This window comes from Rhinolophus hipposideros (genome assembly GCF_964194185.1).
Source record: "Rhinolophus hipposideros genome assembly, chromosome: 17".
NCBI classification, from domain to species: Eukaryota; Metazoa; Chordata; class Mammalia; order Chiroptera; family Rhinolophidae; genus Rhinolophus; species Rhinolophus hipposideros.
This window is the reverse complement of record NC_138063.1, coordinates 46,681,700-46,702,691: the sequence shown is the minus strand read 5'-3', so window position 1 is coordinate 46,702,691 and position 20,992 is coordinate 46,681,700. Positions and strand designations below refer to the sequence as shown.

At 34.9% G+C, this 20,992-nt stretch overlaps 1 protein-coding gene across 4 annotated transcripts in view; it reads left to right on the top strand.

Annotated features, from left to right (window-relative positions):
• Positions 1 to 20,992, top strand: part of DLGAP1 (DLG associated protein 1) — a gene marked incomplete at its 5' end in the record, with an annotated part of 855,165 nt that overhangs the window by 75,669 nt on the left and 758,504 nt on the right. The gene's annotated exons all lie outside the window — the stretch shown is intronic.

The following is a 20,992-nucleotide window of genomic DNA, read 5'->3' as shown; positions in this document are numbered from 1 at the left end:
AATTGGTTAATAAGACTTTTAATTGAGGAAGGGATTGAGACCCTAGATGTGTGAGAAAGCCCACTCTGATTCCAATTAGCCAAAGGCTCAACAATGATGAAGAAAGCATATCCTCAGCAACTGGACTCGGCCATTTTTCTTGAATGAAAGAAGAGTTGGGAAAGGAACTTATTTAAATTTCCTAAGTTACAGAACTCTCTTGCCAAGTGCTATTAAAAACAGGTACCTGTATTTCAGAAAGTGGTCACAGGAGGAACAATCTTCCCTAGGAAGTAACTTGTTTTGTGGCATAGACACATAAGCTATCGATTTATTGGGATAGGCTATATTTAGTTGCTGTAACAAATAATGTTGCTTAGGATGAATGTCCATTTTGGAATAATTACAATCCTGCACCCCAGCTTCTATCTTCCAGGATATGTGCAGACTTTTAGAGCTGGCCCAAGGTATAGCACTTCCAGATACAGGTCAGTGAAAAAAGAAAACATGGAGGAACCATGAGAGTGGTCTTAAAGATTTGTTGAAAAGGGCATATACACCTACACATTGCAGCTTTATTCATAATTGCTGTAACTTGGAAACAACCAAGATGTCCTTCAGTAGGTGAGTGGATAAATAAATTGTGGTATATCCAGACAATTTAATAATATTCAGTGCTAAAAAAATGAGCTATCAAGTCATAAAAAGACATGGGAGATACTTAAATATTACTAAGTGAAAGAAGCTATTCTGAAAAGGCTACATACCATATTAATCCAATTATATAACATCCTAAAGCGATACAACTATGGAGACAGAAAAAAGATTAATGGTTGCCAGATGTGAGAAGAAAGGGAGAGATGAATACGTGGTGGAGTGCAGGGGATTTTTAGGGCAGTGAAACCATTCTGTATGATATCATAATGGTGGATACATATCACTACATATCTGTCAAAACCCATAGAATGTACAACACCAAGTGTGAATCCTAATGTAAAGTATGGACTGGGATAATGATGGGTCAGTGTAGGTTCATCAGTTATAACAAATGGGTCACTGGTGGGATGGGGGTGCCTATATATGTGTGTGGGGTGGAGGCATATGGGAAATCTTTGTACCTTCCCCTCAATTTTGCCATGAAACCAAAATTGCTCTAAAAATAAAGTTTTAATAAACTCTTATTAATAAAAGTTTTATTTAATAAAGTTTTAATTAATATTATATAAAAGGGTGGCATACACCACTTTTCCTCATGATTCACTGGCCAACATGGTGTGGGGAAATGTGTTCCATCCATAAGGAATGGAATGTAGTTTAAAGAATGTTTTAAAGAATAATGCAATCCATTAGAACATTCCTCAAGGTCAGAAACTCTACCTGATTTAGCTCTACCACCGTAATAATGAACACAGTGCCTTATGTGTACATAGTATTCAAAAAGTTTGGTAAAATTAATTAATTTTGAAGAAGTATCTTACTAACATGAAGGAAACAGACTTCTAGATTTAATAATGAAGGCTACTAGTAATATTTAAATTATCCACCATTAATTACAGGTTGTAGTAATTGATATGTGTCTTAAAGACATTCATTGTGTGCCACCAGCAGACTTATGACATATAGAATATAATATAATTAAGTTGTTCTGAAGGCATATTAGAGGAATGCATTCAAATTTCATTTATTAGATGGTCTGGACTTGGTTATTTTAATAGCTTCCATTTTGATTATAAAAGATAGACATCCCATTGTGGTAATTTTGGAAAATACATTACGATTAGAAAACAACAATCATTTAATTCAGCCAACCACAGGAAACCACTGTTAATCTGTTTTTGCTATCACCATTCAGTTGATCTTTAAAAATTTGTAATCACGATAAATTACACGCAACCATCTTATCCATTTTTAAGTGTACAGTTCAGAAGTGTTAAGTACATTCAATTGTGCAACCAATCTCCGGGAATTTTTCGTCTTGCAAAACTGATGCTCTATATACCCATTAAACAACAACTGCTCATTCCCCCCCTCCCGTGAGCCTCTGGTAACAACCGTTCATTTTAAGTTTCTATGAATTAACTACTCCAGGTAACTCATATAAGTGGAATCACACAGTATTTGTCCTTTTGTGACTGGCTTATTTCACTTAGCATAATGTCCTCAAGGGTTGTCCATCTTGTAGCATGTGCCAAAATTTCCTTTCTTTTTTAAGGCTAGATAATGTTACATTATATGCATGTACCACATTTTGTTTATCCATTTATCTGTTGATGGACACTTGGGTTGCCTCCACCTTTTAGTTATTATGAATAATGCAGCTGTGAACATAGATGTACAAATATCTGAGACCCTGCTTTGAATTCTTTCGGGTATATAACAAGAAGTAGAATTGCTGAATCATATGGTAATTCTATTTTTAACTTTTTGTGGAACTGCCATATCTTGCTCCACAGATTTTATATACTAATTACACCTATTATGCAGTTGTGATGCTTCACTATGTTTCTTTCTTTGCCTCATTTCCTTTGTTTTAAACTGGCACCTCGTCTATTCTAAACATAGCCCTACTTTATGCATGCTTATTTTCATTATTGCATTTCTAGGTCTTACAGTGTTGGTTTTCCAGATTGTCATCTTCTAATGGTCTCTGAAATACTTACTGCCAGCTACTCCATTTCCTCACAAATGCTATGTGTATGTGATCCTTCTTACTAATACAAAGACCTCAGAAGACTCCTGCTCATATTTTCCCATTACCACCTGTTTTGACTCTTAACCAGGTCTTTGACCTTGGGAAGGTCTATTGGCCTATCCAGGCATGGCTAACTTAAAAATGTGTGATGACTGTAACTCTTGTTTCTACATATTGTAATGTAGCATTAACCATGATGAACTGTAGTTATATTTGGTAATTTGCCATGTCCATTGGGTTTTAAGCTCCTGATCATTTCCCAAAGGAGGTCGTAGCTATCATTGTAATCACCCCGCAGCCCATCCCTGGTCAGAAATGCACTTAAAATTTTTGAGTAAATGACCCTTAGCTTTAAGACACCTCATCAACCCACATCATTACTTTTTATAAATCCTTGGGGTAGATTTTTAAAGTTGTGGTTCGTATTCTGTATATTTCTTTGTACTCTCCTATGCTTGGAAAGCTTTCATGTGATTTCCTCTAAAGACTTACAAAATTTCATATTCTCTGCAGAAATTATTTGAACAGCAGTACAACATTATTGTCAATTTAGGGGCATGTTTATCCTAACTATTCTATAGTGCTTCACAATTAATAAAGGATTATTCATAACTGGAGTGATAAAAGTAAAATGTGAAAATAAACCTACTTATCATTTTATTATATATGTATATTTGTGTATTTTTATTATACATCTTGTTTTATAAGTCTCTGGGTGGCAAGAACCCTAAATATGTAGATTTCTTTTACTGGAAGAGCCTGTCAATTGTGTGATACCCTGTAGCTTTTTAAAGGTCCATATGCTAATTCCCACAGCACTTATTTTATTTATTTATATAATATGGTACATTATTCCTTGCAGCAACAGTCTGCCTCTCTCAGATGCGATCAGCAACAGAGGGACTTTCTGATAATTTATGTACCAATGACAAAATTAATGTATTTCAATAATAATATAACTAAAAAAGAATGAAAAATACATATCTTTTCATATCACTTTGAGCCAGATTTTTGGGGGTCTGAGGAAGTCATTTTAAGAGCTAAGTTATCCTGAATATGGTGGTTGTATACTACTTAATGATCTCAAATAATCATAGCATAAGCTTCATTGTCTCACCATTACTTTAACATTTTTTTAAACTCAAAATTTGCATGCTGCCTGATATCATCTGGGAGTACGTATCTAAAAATGAAAGTGAAAAAAGAAAAGGGAAACCTAGTGGCCTAACGGCTAGATCAAAGGAGTAATTGTTAGTGTCAGTAAGGCTGAGTTCTATTTCTGGCTCTTCCCTCCCTCCCTGGCTAGGGTACAAAATGCCTAAGCTTTCATTATTACTTATTTTATTGTATTGTATTGTTTTTTAAAGTGATTATTTCCATGGCAACGATGTGCTGTTCCAGGCATCAGGGAGGCATGACAGTCACAGTGGAGTTGGGAATCAGCAAAGATAAAGGGAGAGGAGAGAAAAGCAACGGGGGTTTGAAGAACATTGAGGGCAAAGATATGAGATGGACCTGGCAAAGCACCAAAGATATTTTAATTTCAAATGTCAGTTAATGGAAATTTTTGGTTTGTTCTTTACTAACTCAAGCAAATAGGGTAGGTGTTTTAGTTATTTTTCTAACACTGAAAAAAAAAAAAAAGACTGTTCTGAGATGCTACTGTTGGTACAATGATGTGGTCTAACCTCCAAACATCAATAGGTAGTCTTTCTTGATTTGGCTATTATTATTATCTTTTTATGGGTGTCCAAGTGATCAGTGATGATAAGATATTTTTAGCTATCTCAGTATAAGTGGATATATAGAGAGTATTTGGTCTTGAGGCAGCCCTGATGTTAAAACAAACACACAAACAGACAAACAAAAACCCCACTGTTGCTGTTAAGGTTCAACTTGTTTTCCAGAGATGAAGGAATACAATTCTTTTGATAAACAAGACATGGTATATGAAAACTGATTAATCCCTACCATTCCATTCTGTAATCAAGGTGGACTGCAGTAGTTCTATAGGAAAACAAAAATAGTTAACAGATCAGTCATAATAATAATAATAATCTCAACTTCTTGAGCACTTATTAAGCACTGCTCTAATCAATTTCAATATATTAACTTAGTATGAGATTTTAAAAAAAAAATCATACTTTGTATGCAATTACCTTCACAAGGAAAATTTAGCTCTGAAAATATCCTCAGTGACTCCATGAAACCTAGATAAAGCTGATATTACAGAGGTTAGATACTTTTCATTATTTGTCAGATACAATATTGAATCATGTATTTGATTCTGTCATCAGTAGTCACTTTAGAAGGAATCCCCATTGCTATTGACCAAAGCTGTTTTGGGGGATGCAAGTTGCTTTGTTGCTTGAGGAAATAATTTACCATTTTCTGATCAGTACGGCATTACCATACTGATTAGAAGCTTTTTTGAAATTTGCACATCTTATTAACAGAGTAAAAGGACATTTTACACTAATATTTTCCTATTCACTAAGTTCCAGATAACTGATCTAGAGTTACTTTATTTATTAGACGGAAGCCATTGAAAGGATCTCACTTACTCTTATTCTCAAACTTGTGGATTAGATGTACAATAGTGGAAATTCAAATGAAACTGCAAGAATTTAGGGTCTTCCCTTCAGTATCATGACATATGGGGTTTATCCATTTCGTTACTGAAGAAGGCCACATGGTCACATTACATGGCTTAAAAAAAGGAAGTATAATAATCCATTATATCTGAACACTTTGTATTCTACATAGCACAGTCTCAAAACAATTCCACTTGATCCTCATGAGTAAACATGCCTTTGAAGTATATATTTCTTTTGTTTTATGAATGAGGTGTGCTTAGTTTTATACAAATCCATACAGAGTTAATTTATTGACTAATCAGTGTAGAATTCAAGTCTCTCAACTCATGGTCTAGTGTTATTTCTAGCACAGCCTTCTCCCGTTGAACCAGAGAGAGATATCTTACATCCTAATTTTATTAGGATTACATTTTCAAATTTAATTATATGAGGAAAAAGAAAATGAATGCTAATGAAAATCTCATTAATAAATTGAATCTTTTGAGTTCAAGCACATAATATTTTACTTGGTAAAAATATACTTACACAGTAGTTGAATTTTAAAAGTCAAAACTCCAAAAGATGATCTTTCTTTTTTTAAAGATTATTATTAAAATATAGCTAACATACAATATTACATTAATTCCAGATGTACATCATAGTTATTCCACAGTACACACCTGGCACTATACAGAGTTATTACCATATTATTGATTATATTCCCTATACTAAAGAAGTGATCACCATGCTAAGTCCAGCAACCATCTGACACCATACAATGCTATCATAATATTATTGGCTATATTTCCTATGCTGTATATAACATTCCCAAGACTTATTTGTTTTATACCTGGAACTTTGAACCTCTTATTCCCCTTTATCTTTTCCGCCTTTTAAAATTTTAAATTATAGTTGACATTCAATATTATTTTATATTAATTTCAGGTGGACAGCATAGTGGTTAGACATTTATATAATTTACGAAGTGATCGCCCTGACTATTACTCACTTGGCACTATACATAGTTATTACTATATTAGTGATTACATTCCCTATGCATTACTTTACATGCCCTTGACTACGATGTAACAACAAATTTGTACTTCTTTTTCCCTTCCTCTTTTTCACCCACTCCTGAATACCCCACTCATCTGGCAACCATTAAAATATTCTCTGTATCTATGAGTTTGTTTCTGTTTCGTTTGGTGGTTTATTGTGTTTTTAAATTCCACTTATAAGTGAAATCTTACGGCATTTGTCTTTTGCTGTCTGACTTACTACACTAAGCACAGTACCCTCTAGGTCCATTCATGTGGTCACAGATTGTAACATTTCATTCTTTTTTATGCCTGAGTAATATTCTATTGCATATGTGTACCACCTCTTCTTTATTCATTCATTCATTCACTCATTCATTCAGGCACATTCAGGTTGCCTTCATATCTTGGCTATTGTAAATAATGCAGGAATAAACATGTATGAGCACGTCCCCTCGAAGTAGTGTTTTTGGTTTCTTTGGAAAAATATCCAGAACTGGGATTACTAGGTCCTTCTTTGTCTCTTGTTATATAGTTTTTGTTTTAAAGTCCATTTTGTCTGGTATAAGTGTTGCAACCCTAGCTTTTTGTTTGTTTGTTAGTTTGTTTGTTTCCATTTCCATGAAATATTTTTTCCATCCCTTTACTTTCAGTCTATATGTCTTTCCATCATAAGTGAGTCTCTTGTAGGCTGCATATGTAAGGGTCTTGTATTCTTATTCTTTCAGCCATCCCATCTTTTGATTGGGGCATTTAATCCATTTACATTGGAAGTAATTATAGATGGATATGTACTTATTGCCATTTTATTATGCATATTTTTTATTTCTTTTTTCTTCTTATAGAAATCCTTTTAAGGTTCCTTGTAATACTGGTTTGGTGGTGATCAACTCCTTTAGCTTTTTCTTATCTGGGAAGTTCTCTATCCTTGGATTTCAAAGATTAGCTTTGCTGGATAGAGTAATCTTGGTTGTAGGTCCTTTCTTTTCATCATTTTGAATATTTTCTGCCAATTTCTTCTGGCCTGCAAAGTTTCTGTTTCCTATCTCTTTGTTGAAGTTTTCCCTAATATCATTGAGCACCCTTATAACCAGTGGTTTGAACTTTGTGTCTGTCTCCATTTTGTTTAGTTCTTTTTCTGGAGCTTTGTCCTGTTCTTTTATTTGGGACATGTTTCTTTGTCTCCCCATTTTGGCTGCCTCCCTGTGTTTGTTTCTATGTATTAGGTAGGATTGCTATGTTTCCCGGTCTTAGTAGAGTGGTCTTTTGTACTAGGTGTGCTGTGGGGCTCAGTGGTACAATCTTCCTTGTCACCTAAGCTGCGCACTTCAGGTGTGTCCCTTGTGTGTGCCCTCCTATTGTAGTTGAGCCTTGGTTGCTGTTTGCATGACAATAGGAGGGATTGACCCTCCGGCTGATTTGTTGTGAGGACTGGCTCTGACTACAGTTGAGGAGTTGTGATGCAGGAGCTGACCCTACAGAGTAAGATCTGCCTCAGCAGGGCTTCAGTACCTGCTTAATCCACCCCTTGGGTGTGTCATCCTTGGAGGCATCTGGGTGATACTCTGGCTGTGTTTGAAGCTGGCCACTGGATGTGCTAGCCCCAGCGCCACCTGGGAAGGGACCCGCTGTGGGCCAACTTCAGCTGTCGCCTGTTCCCAGCTTCCTGCCATCTGGCAGGAGCCATAAAACAATCCACAGATGGCCGCCACCTGTGCTGAGCTTTGAATGGCCTCTCAAGGCCAAGCTGCAAACCTTGGCTCTCTGCTGCTAATGCTGAGCTTAGGGCTTCTCAGCCAGAATTACCTGACCCTAGGAATGTCTGCAGCAGGAGCCAAGGCAGAGGGTTTGTAGGAAAAAACCACTGGACCTGGCTTGTCTGTGCCCCAAATTTGGATGGGGCAGGGTCTCAGAATCACCATGGCGTGGTGAACAAATGGTGTTAGTCAGCTGGATAGAGAATCCAATATGGCAGCCACCAGCATCTGCACAGTGGGTAGGAGAGGGCTCAACCAAGGAACAATGGCTTCCACCAGCTCGTCTGTCTGGGAGAAAGATGCCCCTCCAGCCCTTGTCCTCAAGCCAGACAGCTCAGTTCCCCCCATATATCCGTGTCATCTCTCCAGCTGCTGCCCCAGCACCGAAGCTCAGGGCCAGTGATTTCATCAGTGAGTAAGTCCTTGTGCAGTCCCTTTGAAAGTAGTGCCTGGGACTACAGCCACTTTTGTCTCTCTCAGTCACAATCTCTGCTGGTTTTCACAACCAGAAATTATGGGGACTTCTCTCCCTGGCACTGGAACCCTGGGCTGGGGAGCCTAGTGTGGCCCTGGGACCCCCTTGCTCTTTCATGGGGAACTTCCACAATGAAATATCCCTCCTAATTTTTAATTGTCACAGGAAAGTGTGGAACCAGTCTGTTCAGCATCTCTGCCTCTTCTACCAGTCTCAACGTGGCTTCTTCTGCCCATCCTTAGTTGTAGGGCTTCAGTTCAGCAAGATTTCAGGTGATTTTCAATGATGGTTGTTTTGTAGTTTAGTTGTAATTTTGAAGTGGTCGTGAGAGAGGATAAGCCTAGCATTTACCTACTCCGCAATCTTGACCCCTAACCTCAAGATGATGACCTTTCAATTGGAATATTATTCCCCAGGTAATGTTTTGTTTGTACTTTTGTACTATCTGGATGGTGATGCTGTAATTCTTAGGACATTTAGCCTTTGTAAGAAGAGTAAGTGAAGCTAATTAACCTCTGATTTCTTTGCTAAACTCTGTTAGTGGGCAGATCAATCATTTTACCTGTATTAGGCAAAATAAAGACAGGAACCCTCTGTTCATTCTAAATACTGTTACTAAAATATAGCTAGGCCTTTGAATGTTACTTGGTTTCCAAGGTTTTTAGTTGCTCTAGCCTTGAAATAATTCAATGTATTGCTATTTAGTTTTACATTGCTGAAATGTAGTGTCAAATTTGTGTTTGATTTAAAGAACTTCAGAAGACCCCTTCAACAATCTTCATTAAATTCTGCTATGTTTTAAGCACTCTGAAGTGAGAATTGTATACATGTGAGATAGCATAAAATATAAAACAATATAAAAAATGTTTCATATAGCCTTTTAAAAAATGAATTAGCATTCCTATTTTTGAGAATTAGCAAGTAAATATATATATATATATATTTATATATTATATATTATATATGTATGTTAGTTATATGTTATATATAATGAGGAGATATATATTAAAGTTTAATGAGGTGGACTGGAAAATGGAATCCAGATGAATCTGACTGTAGAACGTGGACTCAGTAACTACATTCCACTGTGTGAGATAGGCACAATTAGAAAGATATGTACAAGTCCCTGGAAATTTAGAGTAGAAAGAGACCAGCTTAATGTGACGGAATCAAAAAAGATTTAATAACAATGGTGGTGCTTTAGTGGGACTTTAGAGAATAAATAGGATTCGAACATACAAATGCTAGTGTTAAAAATAACATCAGATCAATTAAAATTTTAATTAAGGTTTATTGTGCATAATGGAACAGTTCATGATTTGGGAGTCTTCAAACTGAAAATGCAATGAAGCTGAAAAGTGTAATGTTATAGGACCGCTTACAAAACAAAAATGTGGAACTTATTTAACCTTTACAATGATTGGTGATAACAATGATGACAGGGGATTGGTTAAAAGGGATTATCTTATACCATTTTAGGAAAATGATTGAAGTTTTGTTCATGATTATTAGAGGCATTTACAAGAAATACAACCTCAGTTAAGTTTTGCTTGTGTTGCAGAACAAGCTAGATTAGATTTTGTTTACATGGCTTAATTGGGTTTGTATGTGTGAGGGATTCTCCAGCCAGTTCTCTATTTTATTTATTTTATTTTATTTTTAATTTATTTTATTTTATATTTTATTTTATTTTATTTTATTTTATTTTATTTTGTATTAGTGAATGAAGAAGGTTAAATGCCAGAGAACTAGGAAATGGGAGACTCCTATTTAATTGGTTCTAACCTGTTGGAACATGAAATGAAAAGCAAGACAGAATGTTAGAAAGAATGTGAGAAACACATTATAGAAGACTTTAAGTATGAAATAATAAAAAGGCATAATAGTCCACTAATCTAGATACTTTCACTTTACTCTATGAACTATTACTTTGGAACACTTGGAGAGAAAAATAAGATTCATCAAAAATGCCTGTGGACTCTTTCAAAATAACTCCTTATAGCTTCTAGCAATTGGATATCATTGTAATCATTTTTATGATATAATTGTACCTCTGAATATTTATCAGATTGGTCTTTCATTGTTTTATATCTATCTATCTATCATCTATCTATCTATCTATCTATCTATCTATCTATCTATCTATCTATCTATCTATCTATCATCTATCTATCTTCCACCATGTATCTATCTATCCATCTATATCTCTGAAAACAATTGTTAGTCCACTCCAATAGATGTAAGAACAGCCAAGGTCTCAAACTTCTAGGTCTTAGAGAACAGAAGCACATTGATTATAACATAAGGAAAGTTTTCAGTAAGCCACATATCAATCATTTAAAATAGTCCCTGTAGAATGATAAAATGAATAGATTGTTGGTTAAAGCTTCTTAAATGTTAAATTAGGGTGTCTCTCACACCTTAACATCTGTTTTAATTAGGTCAGTGGTGAGGGAAGTTGTATGTTTGTCGCAGAGTAAAACTGAACTGGTAACTGCATCATTAAGTTGCCTTCCGGAATATAACTCAAGAAAGGCTGAGTCCTGATGCCAAAATAGTGGATCAAAAACAAAAACATCGCATCAGTGTTGTGTCTGAACAGAGATGAGATGTGTAAGCTACTATACAAGCAATGAGTTGAGATCCTGGAAAACGTATTAATGGTATGGCAAAGATTAAATGGGATGGAAAAATAGGAAGTCAGACATTTGTAAAGATGAAGAGATAGTTCATGGGGGATATCTACTAGGTTAGATTCTACTCTCGATGATAATCCTTTAACACTCAGCTTAGTGTGCCTCCTGGAGTGGGAGCAGGTCTGCAGTATGATCAACCTGTGCATATATCTTTAGTAAATGAAAAGAGCGAGTGGTTGGGGGAAAGTAAGGGAAAGAGAGAAAGATGGAGAAGAAGATACGTTAATATATGTCAGATTTTCTTTCTCCTGTGACTTTTTACCCTCCATTTTTATTCTATTGGTAGATTTATTTTCTCCAGTCAAGGGAAAATGCTTGTTCTCCTCTTGCATTTGTTGAATTGGCAACTTTTTAAAGGTTATTGTCATTTTGAAGGGGTAGTTATTTTATTATGTTGTAGTGGAAATTATAAGAATAATTTTCAAAATTTAACTATATTCCTTTTGTTTTCTAATGAATAATATTTGGGAAATTATCAAGGATTCTATATTTGTGATGCATTGTATTACCCATTAGATTACAACTTTTAATAGTCATGAATATAATTTTACTTAAGATTTTCATCTATCTCATTTATTCTATTCATGGAAGAATATTTGTGTATAAGTAATACAACATATCAAGAATAATATTTTACTCACATTCTTTCTTTACATTGAGATTTCATCTGGGTTTTGAACATGACATTGGTGTTTGTCACATGTACTTAAAGTAACTCTAGATGTTTCAGCAGTGTCTATAGGTTTATCCATTTTTTCAAAATTGGCTACCATTTTCTAGCATATAACATCTCTTTAGAGATACTTCTTTCATTTAAATATTTTTATTAGATTGCAGTGTTAGATTATATGCCATAATTACCTATTTCAGTTAAGTTGAGATTCAGTTATATTTTTGGAACATAAGCTTAACAACTTAACATATTTCTTGAATGCATACTGAGTTGATTTAAAGAATTTCAGGAGATCCCCTCAACAATCTTCATTAAATTCTGCTTTGTAGAATCCCTCAACATAACGAAACTATTGAAGAAATAGAGCACTTTACCTCTGCCCTAAAGAAAGTCACAAAGTCATTGCGTCACAGATGAAAGTTGCTCCCATTTAAGCTAAAATTGTGAGGCACAGACTGTACTGTATTCACAGAAGGAATAATTGCTATAAATCAAAATTCAAGAAAAAAGAATAGCTGGGTCTTGAAAGATGAGTAGATTTGAAATTGATATAGGGCCAGTCCAAGAAACATTTTTTATCAAGTATCTAAGATAAGACCCAGTCAAATTAACTTCACTAAAAAATATTTTTTATGGTTTGACCAACCATGCACATATGCATAAATCATATATTGTTTATATTTGGCTGTTTTTGTCTTTTTTAAAAAAATAAATTCATTGGGGTGACACAGGTTAATAAAATTATATAGGTTTCAAGTGTACGGTTCTATAATACATCATCTAGATATTACATTGTGTTCACCACCCAAAGTCAGATCTTCTGTCATCACATATTTGATCCCTTTTACCCTCTTCTACCAACCCTCCCCCCTCTTACCCACTGGCAACCACTAAACTGTTACCTGTGTCTATGAGTTTTTGTTTGTCTTGTTCGTTTGTTGCTTTCAATTTTATATCCCACATATGAGTGAAGTCATATGGTTCTTGACTTTTTCTGTCTGATTTATTTCACTTAGCATGATAATCTGAAGATCCATGCATATTGTTGCAAATAGCAGTATTTTATCTTTTCTTATGACTGAGTAGTATTCCACTGTATATAAATACCACATCTTCTTTATCCATCCATCTATAGAGAAAATATTTATTAAAAATTATGTTGGTATCCAGTAAGTCCAAAGAAAATGAAGAAATACTTGGTTTTCTCAGTGGAGGAACTAAAAAGCTCTTGGGAGGAAAGCAGCTATGTCTGTCCCCCTCTCCTCCGCTTTTCTCCTTTTCACTCTTGTTCTCACTGACATCATTTCGTTCTAGTTCTCCTTCTGTCTAAGTGCCAGAAAACTTACTCTCTTTGTGTAATAATTAACACAAGTAGCCCCAATGGCTTCCATTGCTCCTGAGTCTGTGAGGTTTTCCAGCTCCAAGAACAATTAGTAATTGATTCAGATTTGGAGCCTATGATGATCTTGATGAAATTCTTAAGAGAGAAGATCTGATTGATTAGATGATAAGTATGCGTGGACACTCAGTCCAATAAACTGGAGATGCAGGAGAGGAGAATACATGCTGTGATTATGGTAGCAGAGGCCCACTTTCTCTGGAGGAAAGTTATGGATGTGTAGTTGTCAAAGAATTCTCAGCAAGGGGGACGTTGGCTGAAGAGGCACCTCAAGTGCATCAAATTCAGAGATAAATAGTAAGAATGGTATGGTAATTATGGAATTATGACACAACCAAGCTATTGAAAGGGAGGGTTGGTGTTGGAGAAGGGTAGGAAATAAATATGAAAAAGATGAGTTTAGATTAAGCTGCAAGCTAAAGTTCTTAAGTCTTAGGTGCTGCCATATTGTGTAGGATGCTGCCTCACCTCCTACTAAATTTATCAGCACATGGGGAGCTGGGTTTTGCTTTTTTTTAAAACTTTGATTTTGTTTTTAATTCTAATTCAGTCTGTAGATTCATAGAAAGTGACTTTGTCTTAAGGTATAAGACTAAACTTACCAATACTATAGGATTACCTCTCCCTGCAATTTGTAAAATATTCATTGTAAAATAATCAAATAATACAAAACTAAATGTGAAATATAAAATGAAAAATGTGAAAGTCTTATTACCTCTTTCCTGGCCTCCTGCTTACACACCCTTCCCCATTCTCCTGTTTTTCCTATACATAACCATACTTACAAACTTTTTTTCAGATAGATAGATAGAAAGATAGATAGATAGACAGATGAAAGAAAAGACAGAAAGAAAGAAAGAAAGAAGGAAGGAAGGAAGGAAGGAAGGAAGGAAGGAAGGAAGGAAGGAAGGAAGGAGAGAGAGAGAGAGAGAGAGAGAGAGAGAGAGAGAGAGAGAGAGAGAGAGAGAAAGATTTAGTTTTTATATAAAGGAGATCATCCTGGATACATTGTTTTGTAACTTAGCCTTACATGTTTCATTTAACAATGCATCTCTAATATCTTTCTAAATCAATATGTGTGGCTTTACTTCACTACATTGAGCTGTTGCATATTAGTCCATAATGTTAATTTAATTTAGCTATCCTATAAGTTCATGCTCAATAAAAGTTAAGGAATTATGCTTGATGCAATAATAAACATTCTCATATACATTTTGTATATATGCAAATATACTTGCATATGATGGATTCCAGATTGTAGAATTTTTTAATCAAAAGATATGTGCTCTTTGAATTTTGATACAGCCAAGTTACCTTTTACAAAGGCTGTACCAATTTACACTCTTACCAACAGTGTTGTACCTGTTTTCTGCTCCCCCGCTAGTTCTATTTAAAAAATGTTTTCTTGGCACCTTTTCAGAGTGAATCATGATTGTGTGTATATTACCTCAGTGGTATGGATTATATATTTTATTAGAAAGTAATAATGTATATGTCATAATATATGAGGTCTAGCAATAAAGTTCGTGAACTTGCCACTATGCACTTAGCTTACATTGGCAGCACTGTACAAACAGCTCGGTAAGGTTTCAGAACCTTTGTATATCAGTGTCCCACAGCTGTGTTCATGTTGACATATGGTGTCTTGCTGAGTGGCATTCATTATTGTTTTTGCGTGTTTTTGTGTGCCATCGCGAGACTGTCTGAGCTTGAATTAGAGCAATGAACAAACATTAAATTTCTTGTTAAACTTGGCAAGTGGAAGTGAAATCAGGGACATGTTAGTCGAAGTTTATGGGGATAATGCCATGAATAAAATGGCAGCGTCCAAATGGATTAAACATTTTTCTGAGGGGAGAGAACATGTCACTGATGAAGAGAGGTCAGAATGGTCAGTAACCAGCAGAACTGATGAAAACATTACAAAAATTTGTTGAATTGTGTCTAAATTGTTGGCTGACTGTAAGAAGTATAGCAGACCAAGTAAATATCAATAGAGAAACACTTAGGAAAATCTTAACTAAAAATCTTTGCATGAGAAAGGTGTGTGCAAAAATGGTCCTGAAGGAGTTCCTGCATCACAAAAATACACCAGCTCACACAACACTGTCTCTGAGGGAGTTTTTAACCAGTAAACAAATAACTGTCTTGGAACACCCTCTCTACTCACCTAATCTGGCCCCCAATGACTTCTTATTTACCTGAAGTTAAAGGAAATATTGAAGGGAAGACATTTTGATGACATTCAGGACATCAGGGTAATACGACAACAGCTCTGATGACCATTCCAGAAAAAGAGTTCCAAAATTGTTTTGAAGGGTGGACTAGGCACTGGCATAGCTTCGGTGCATAGCTTCCCAAGGGGAATACTTTGTAGGTGACTGTAGTGATATTCAGCAATGAGCTAAGTAGCACTTTTTCTAGGATGGGTTCATGAACTTAATTGTCAGTCTTTGTAAGGACAATGTAGAAGTTTAATGAGTGATTGAAGATGAAGTTCATTTTAAAATCCTAAGCAATGTAATTTCTTCTGTAGAACTGTTTATTCTGTTTATTTTTTAAGAGGATATGTTTATTACATCCAACTCATTGAAATAAAAATATACTCCATATTTTCTTCAAGAAGGAAAACATGGCCAACGACTAAAGGTTTTAGAGCTTTTGTAAATACTTGACATTTTTCAAGCAATGTAATTGCATGAGAAGATTTAACTCAGAGTCTAAGAATAATTAACTTAGAGGAATATACCAGGTCTTTGCTATTCTGAACTCAATGATATTTTTGTAAAGATTAGAATGGTAGCAAATGCTATGCCGTTGCAAAATAAAGAACACATCATTCACCTTTCCTTATTCTCTTCTATGCTCTGATCTGGAGGGAGCACCATCCGCAAATGCAGCCATCTTGTCTGAACTCTGCGTGTGTGTGTCTGTGTGTGTGTGTGTAATAAATAAAAAGTAATGGGAATAGTGCTCTGAACTCCTGAAAATGCATTGGTTCCATGACAATATCCAGACCTTTGAATGGTCATTGTGTTGGGAAGGAAACATTGCCTCCCCTTGATTCACTTGACACAGTCAGAATTTATGAAATCAGAAGGCTCTGAGCCCAAATAACCTAATGTATAAGTAAATCTAGAAAACTACTGTCAAGAAAATTGTATTTTAAGTGTGTTCTGGATAGTTATGGATTAATTGTGTAGTGCCCTGATGCACAATGGCAAGTTCCAAAAACCTAAAATCCCAGGCCACTGCTTTATGTCCAATAAGCACTTAATGAATCTATGAAAAAAAATTTGTTTCACCTCTACCTAGTATTAAAGGAGAGAAATATAACCAAGAATTACTAATCAAGTGCTCAGAATCATTCTTCTAATAAGCCTGACTTTTTTTTATAAGACTACCTTTTTAAGACTATGGACTATTTATTCTTCTGACTTACATAATTTCCCATTGATACTAATTATGTCTTGGCTCAAACAAATATTTCCTAAATTGATTCCTTCATAAGAAATGGCCTCATTCCTCACATCGGAACAGTACAGATCCTATTCAAAGAGATTGTGGTAAAGATACATCACTTAGGTTTCCATTGAAAGTCAAATAACCATTTATAACTGTGTAGGACTGTATGACATAAAGCAGAAGGAGGAAGGACACAGAATTCAGCTATTTCTAACTGGATTTCAATAAGGGAATTGTGGTTTTGCATCATGGAACATGTAATCAGATTGAAAACTCTCGAGATAGAAGAGAACAAGTTATGGAACTGGAGTATGTGCCAAAAGTAATCACTGGATATACCGAAAAATAATTTTAGTAAGTTGTGTAGGAGAGCACAATGAAATTAACAGCTGGTGATTGCCTTGACACACAAAAACTATTTGAAATAATGATATTATGTATGCCAAGTGCTATTTATGCTTGTGATGGCTTTAGGTAGCTCTTTGAAATTTGCTATGATCAAATATGATTCAGTGTTTTCAATTGGTTTTCATACTCTTTTGAAAGGTTTTTTCTTATTTTAGAATCTACAGATTTTCCTTTTTATATTGATATATCAACTATAAGTGTATTATACTTTAAAACCACCCATGTTTGCTAATTTTCCATTTATCAGCATTTAGTATGAGTTTAAACTGATGAAAAGAAAACAGTTTTTGTAGTTATAAACAGTTATATAGTTATATGTTGGGCCTCATATATGGATAGTCTTAAATATTAACTGGAAGTAAAGATTTGCCGTTTAAAGAAAGCACTTAGTGTGGTAAATTCAATTCTTAAGTCATAGTTTAATCTAATCTAAAGAATTGTATCTGTTACTTCTTATTCTGCCTATACCTTTGCATAGGTACATATTGTGATTCCATTATGTACTAGTTGTGCTCAGCGCTAGGGGGAGATGATAAGTCAGGAGCCCCATCCTCATGGTGGATACAGACGAGTACGATGCCCAAGGCCTAAAGTAAAGAGAGTAGAATAACATTATCCCACTGTTTTTACTTTTACTATAATGTTGAATCAAATTGACCTTAGGGACTGTCATAGGTAAAACAATAGTCTGAAAACTATTTGCTTTAGAAGAAGAGCACAAGTTTGGTCTCAGGTTGGTTGGTCTCAGTTTTGAATGCCTAAATTTATTACAAATAAGACAAGCTTCATGAATTGTATATTATTGTGAAAGGGTGCTGAGCAAACAAAGAATATGTGACTGATTTGGCCTATTAACGTCTGACTGAATTGCGGCTCAAAGTATCAGCAAGTTTTAAATTTTTGGACTAATTTAATCCACTTAATCCAAATGTTGCTGTATGACCATAGATAACCATTCTGTAACTCCTTTTGGTTTCTTATCAGCATCTATTTACTAACTTTAAAAAAAAAAAGTGTTTGAAACTCTTGGATTAGTGGGAAGTGTTATGGTAAACTGATGAAATTATGCCTAGTAAAGCTGGGGCAAAGAAGAGCTCATAGTCATGGAGTGACCAAATGCAATTTAATTTATGGATTTTCCCCCCAAAATTATATAAGGGTTAATTGGGTTAACTTGGGGTTTATTCCCCCCCAAAATTTCGTTTTTGCAAGTTATGCATAAATTGTAGTTTGTTTGAAAAGAATTAACCCATATAAGTTACTAAAAGAGAAAAAATAGTGATTTTATTTTTTGTGATCAATTTTTCTTTTAGCAATGCAATCTTATACTGCTTAACCAGGGGGATACATTCTGAAAATATCTCATTAGGTGATTTTGTCGTTGTGTGGACATCATAAAGTGCACTTACACAAACCTAGACGCCATAGGCTACTGCTCACCTAGGTTATGTGGCATAGCCTAATGCTCCTAGGCTACAAGCCTGTACAGCATGTTACTGTATCAGAAAATACGAGATTAAATCAAGCACAAGAGAAAATGATGCGATCAAGAGACTTGGTAAACATGAGATGTATGAGGCTGCTGTTCATTTAACACGGCATACTGTTACATAGCAAAATTTTTTGTAAATAGAAAGAATACACTATAAAATAACAATAAAGAGCATTGTATAGTAAATACATAAACAGGTAACATTGTCCTTTATTATCACTATCAAGTATTATGTACCATATATATGAAGTGTGATCAAAAGATACTGTGAATGTTTAAATTAAAATAAAAACCAAAACATTACAGTAAAAGACACATTGCCATTATTTCCCCTCAAAATGCTCCTCTTTGCTTCAAACACACTTATCATTCTGCCACTTTCTGAAGCAGTTCTGGAAGTCCTCTTTCGTGGGAGTCTTCACTTCATCCTCCATCATGACAATGCACCATGTCACACATTGTTTCTGGTACAGCAACTTCTGTCAAATAAGAACAGTGGTGTATCATCATCCACCTTATTCACTGGATCTGGCATCGTGCAACTGCTGCCTCTTCCTGAAAGTTAAAATGACCATGAACGGAAAACATTTTGAATGAATTCAGGACATCAAGGCCGCCATGACAACATAACTAAAGACACTCACAAAAGAGGACTTGCAGAACTGCTTCAGAAAATGGCAAGAGCGATGGGATAAGTGTGTTGGAAGAGAGGGGGAATATTCTGATGGGGGTTAATGGCAATGTGTCTTTTACTGTAATATTTTGTTTTAATTTAAACATTCACTGTATTTTTTACATTCACTCGTAATTGTATGTGCTATACTTTTATATGACTGCAGTGCAGTAGTTTTGTTTTAAACCAGCATCACCACGAATACGAGTAATGCATTGTGCTCTGATGTTATGATGGCTATTATGTCACTAGGGTGATAGGAATTTTTCATCTACAGTTTAATCTTACGGGCTCACCTCTGTATATGTGGTACATCATTGACTGAAATGTTCTGCAGCATATGACTATAGTTAAAAGTCCATTTCCTTTTATTTATTTCCAGCCTAGTAGTTATATTTAAACTAAAAATTTACTTATTATCTATAATTATTTCTCATTAGACAGTATTTTTAACTCCCTAATATGATCAATGTTGAAATTAGTATATTTTCTATTCCTCACTTCTTAACTCTTTCCCACCACCTACTTATGCTTCTTAACATTTACATTTTTACTGGTAAATACACATAAACCTACCATTGTTTGATTTGTCAGATTTAAATGATATATCCCCAAGCTCCAAAGGAAAGGAAATGAGAATCTTTAGACAACATCCCATTTTTGAACTCATACTCTTTCCACTTTTGTGATAGTATTTGCATTATCTAATATAACCATAATCCTGCATTTGTATTTGTCTCAATTCTACTGTTGAATAGATTCAATGCCCACCGCCAATCTTTGGCCATACTTTTCTCATTCATCTCTTGAATGGATCTAGTAGTTTCAATAATAAGTTCTCATGGAAAAAAATATTACTATATATTTTTACATATAAAACATGTTGGCATGTTACTTTTTACACACAAGCCATCTTGGCTAAGTATAAAATTCTGAACTCATGTGTGTGTGTGTGTGTGTGTGTGTGTGTGTGTGTGTGTGTAATGATTATTGCAGGCATTCTTCCATTGTCTTCTAGATACTGATCTCAAGAAGTCAGTGGCTAGCTTCATAGGGCTTTCCCTCATAAATAAGTCTTTTTGCCTGAGTTCCCAATACTCTTTTTAAAAGATTGTATTTGTATAGTTAAATCACTTTATTAGTTTATGTCTCAGGGTTGCCATTTCTGTGAGCAGTTTTCCTGAAAAATGGCATGCCCTTTGAATGTTTATTTTCTTTAAATTTTCCTTGAACTACAAACTACATTGTTAAATATTTTCTGGCTCTTTTTACTATTATTTTTTTAAGAACTCCAATTGTTGTCTACTTGTAGTACAGCTCAAACAGAATTATCCTTTTTTACAAACTTGCTCCTTTTTATGTAAACTTATTTGATAATATTAAATATGTTAAATCAAGTATTTACACTGACTTCTCTACTCCCCAGACTCATGAGAAATGCAGATATAAGGAGGATCGTTTGTTTGGATGGAGGGAAGAAAGGAGACATATTGAAGGGGGGAAAAAAGCTAATAAATCATTCTACATAGGAAAAGAGTTAATAGAAAAATCTGAGTGTGTATGTTGGAGAAGTGAAAAGAAAAGGAAATTATACAAATGAGAAGAAGGGAGAGAGAGAAACCAATAACTCTGTGTGTATGTGCATGCATGTACACGTGTGTGTGTGTGTG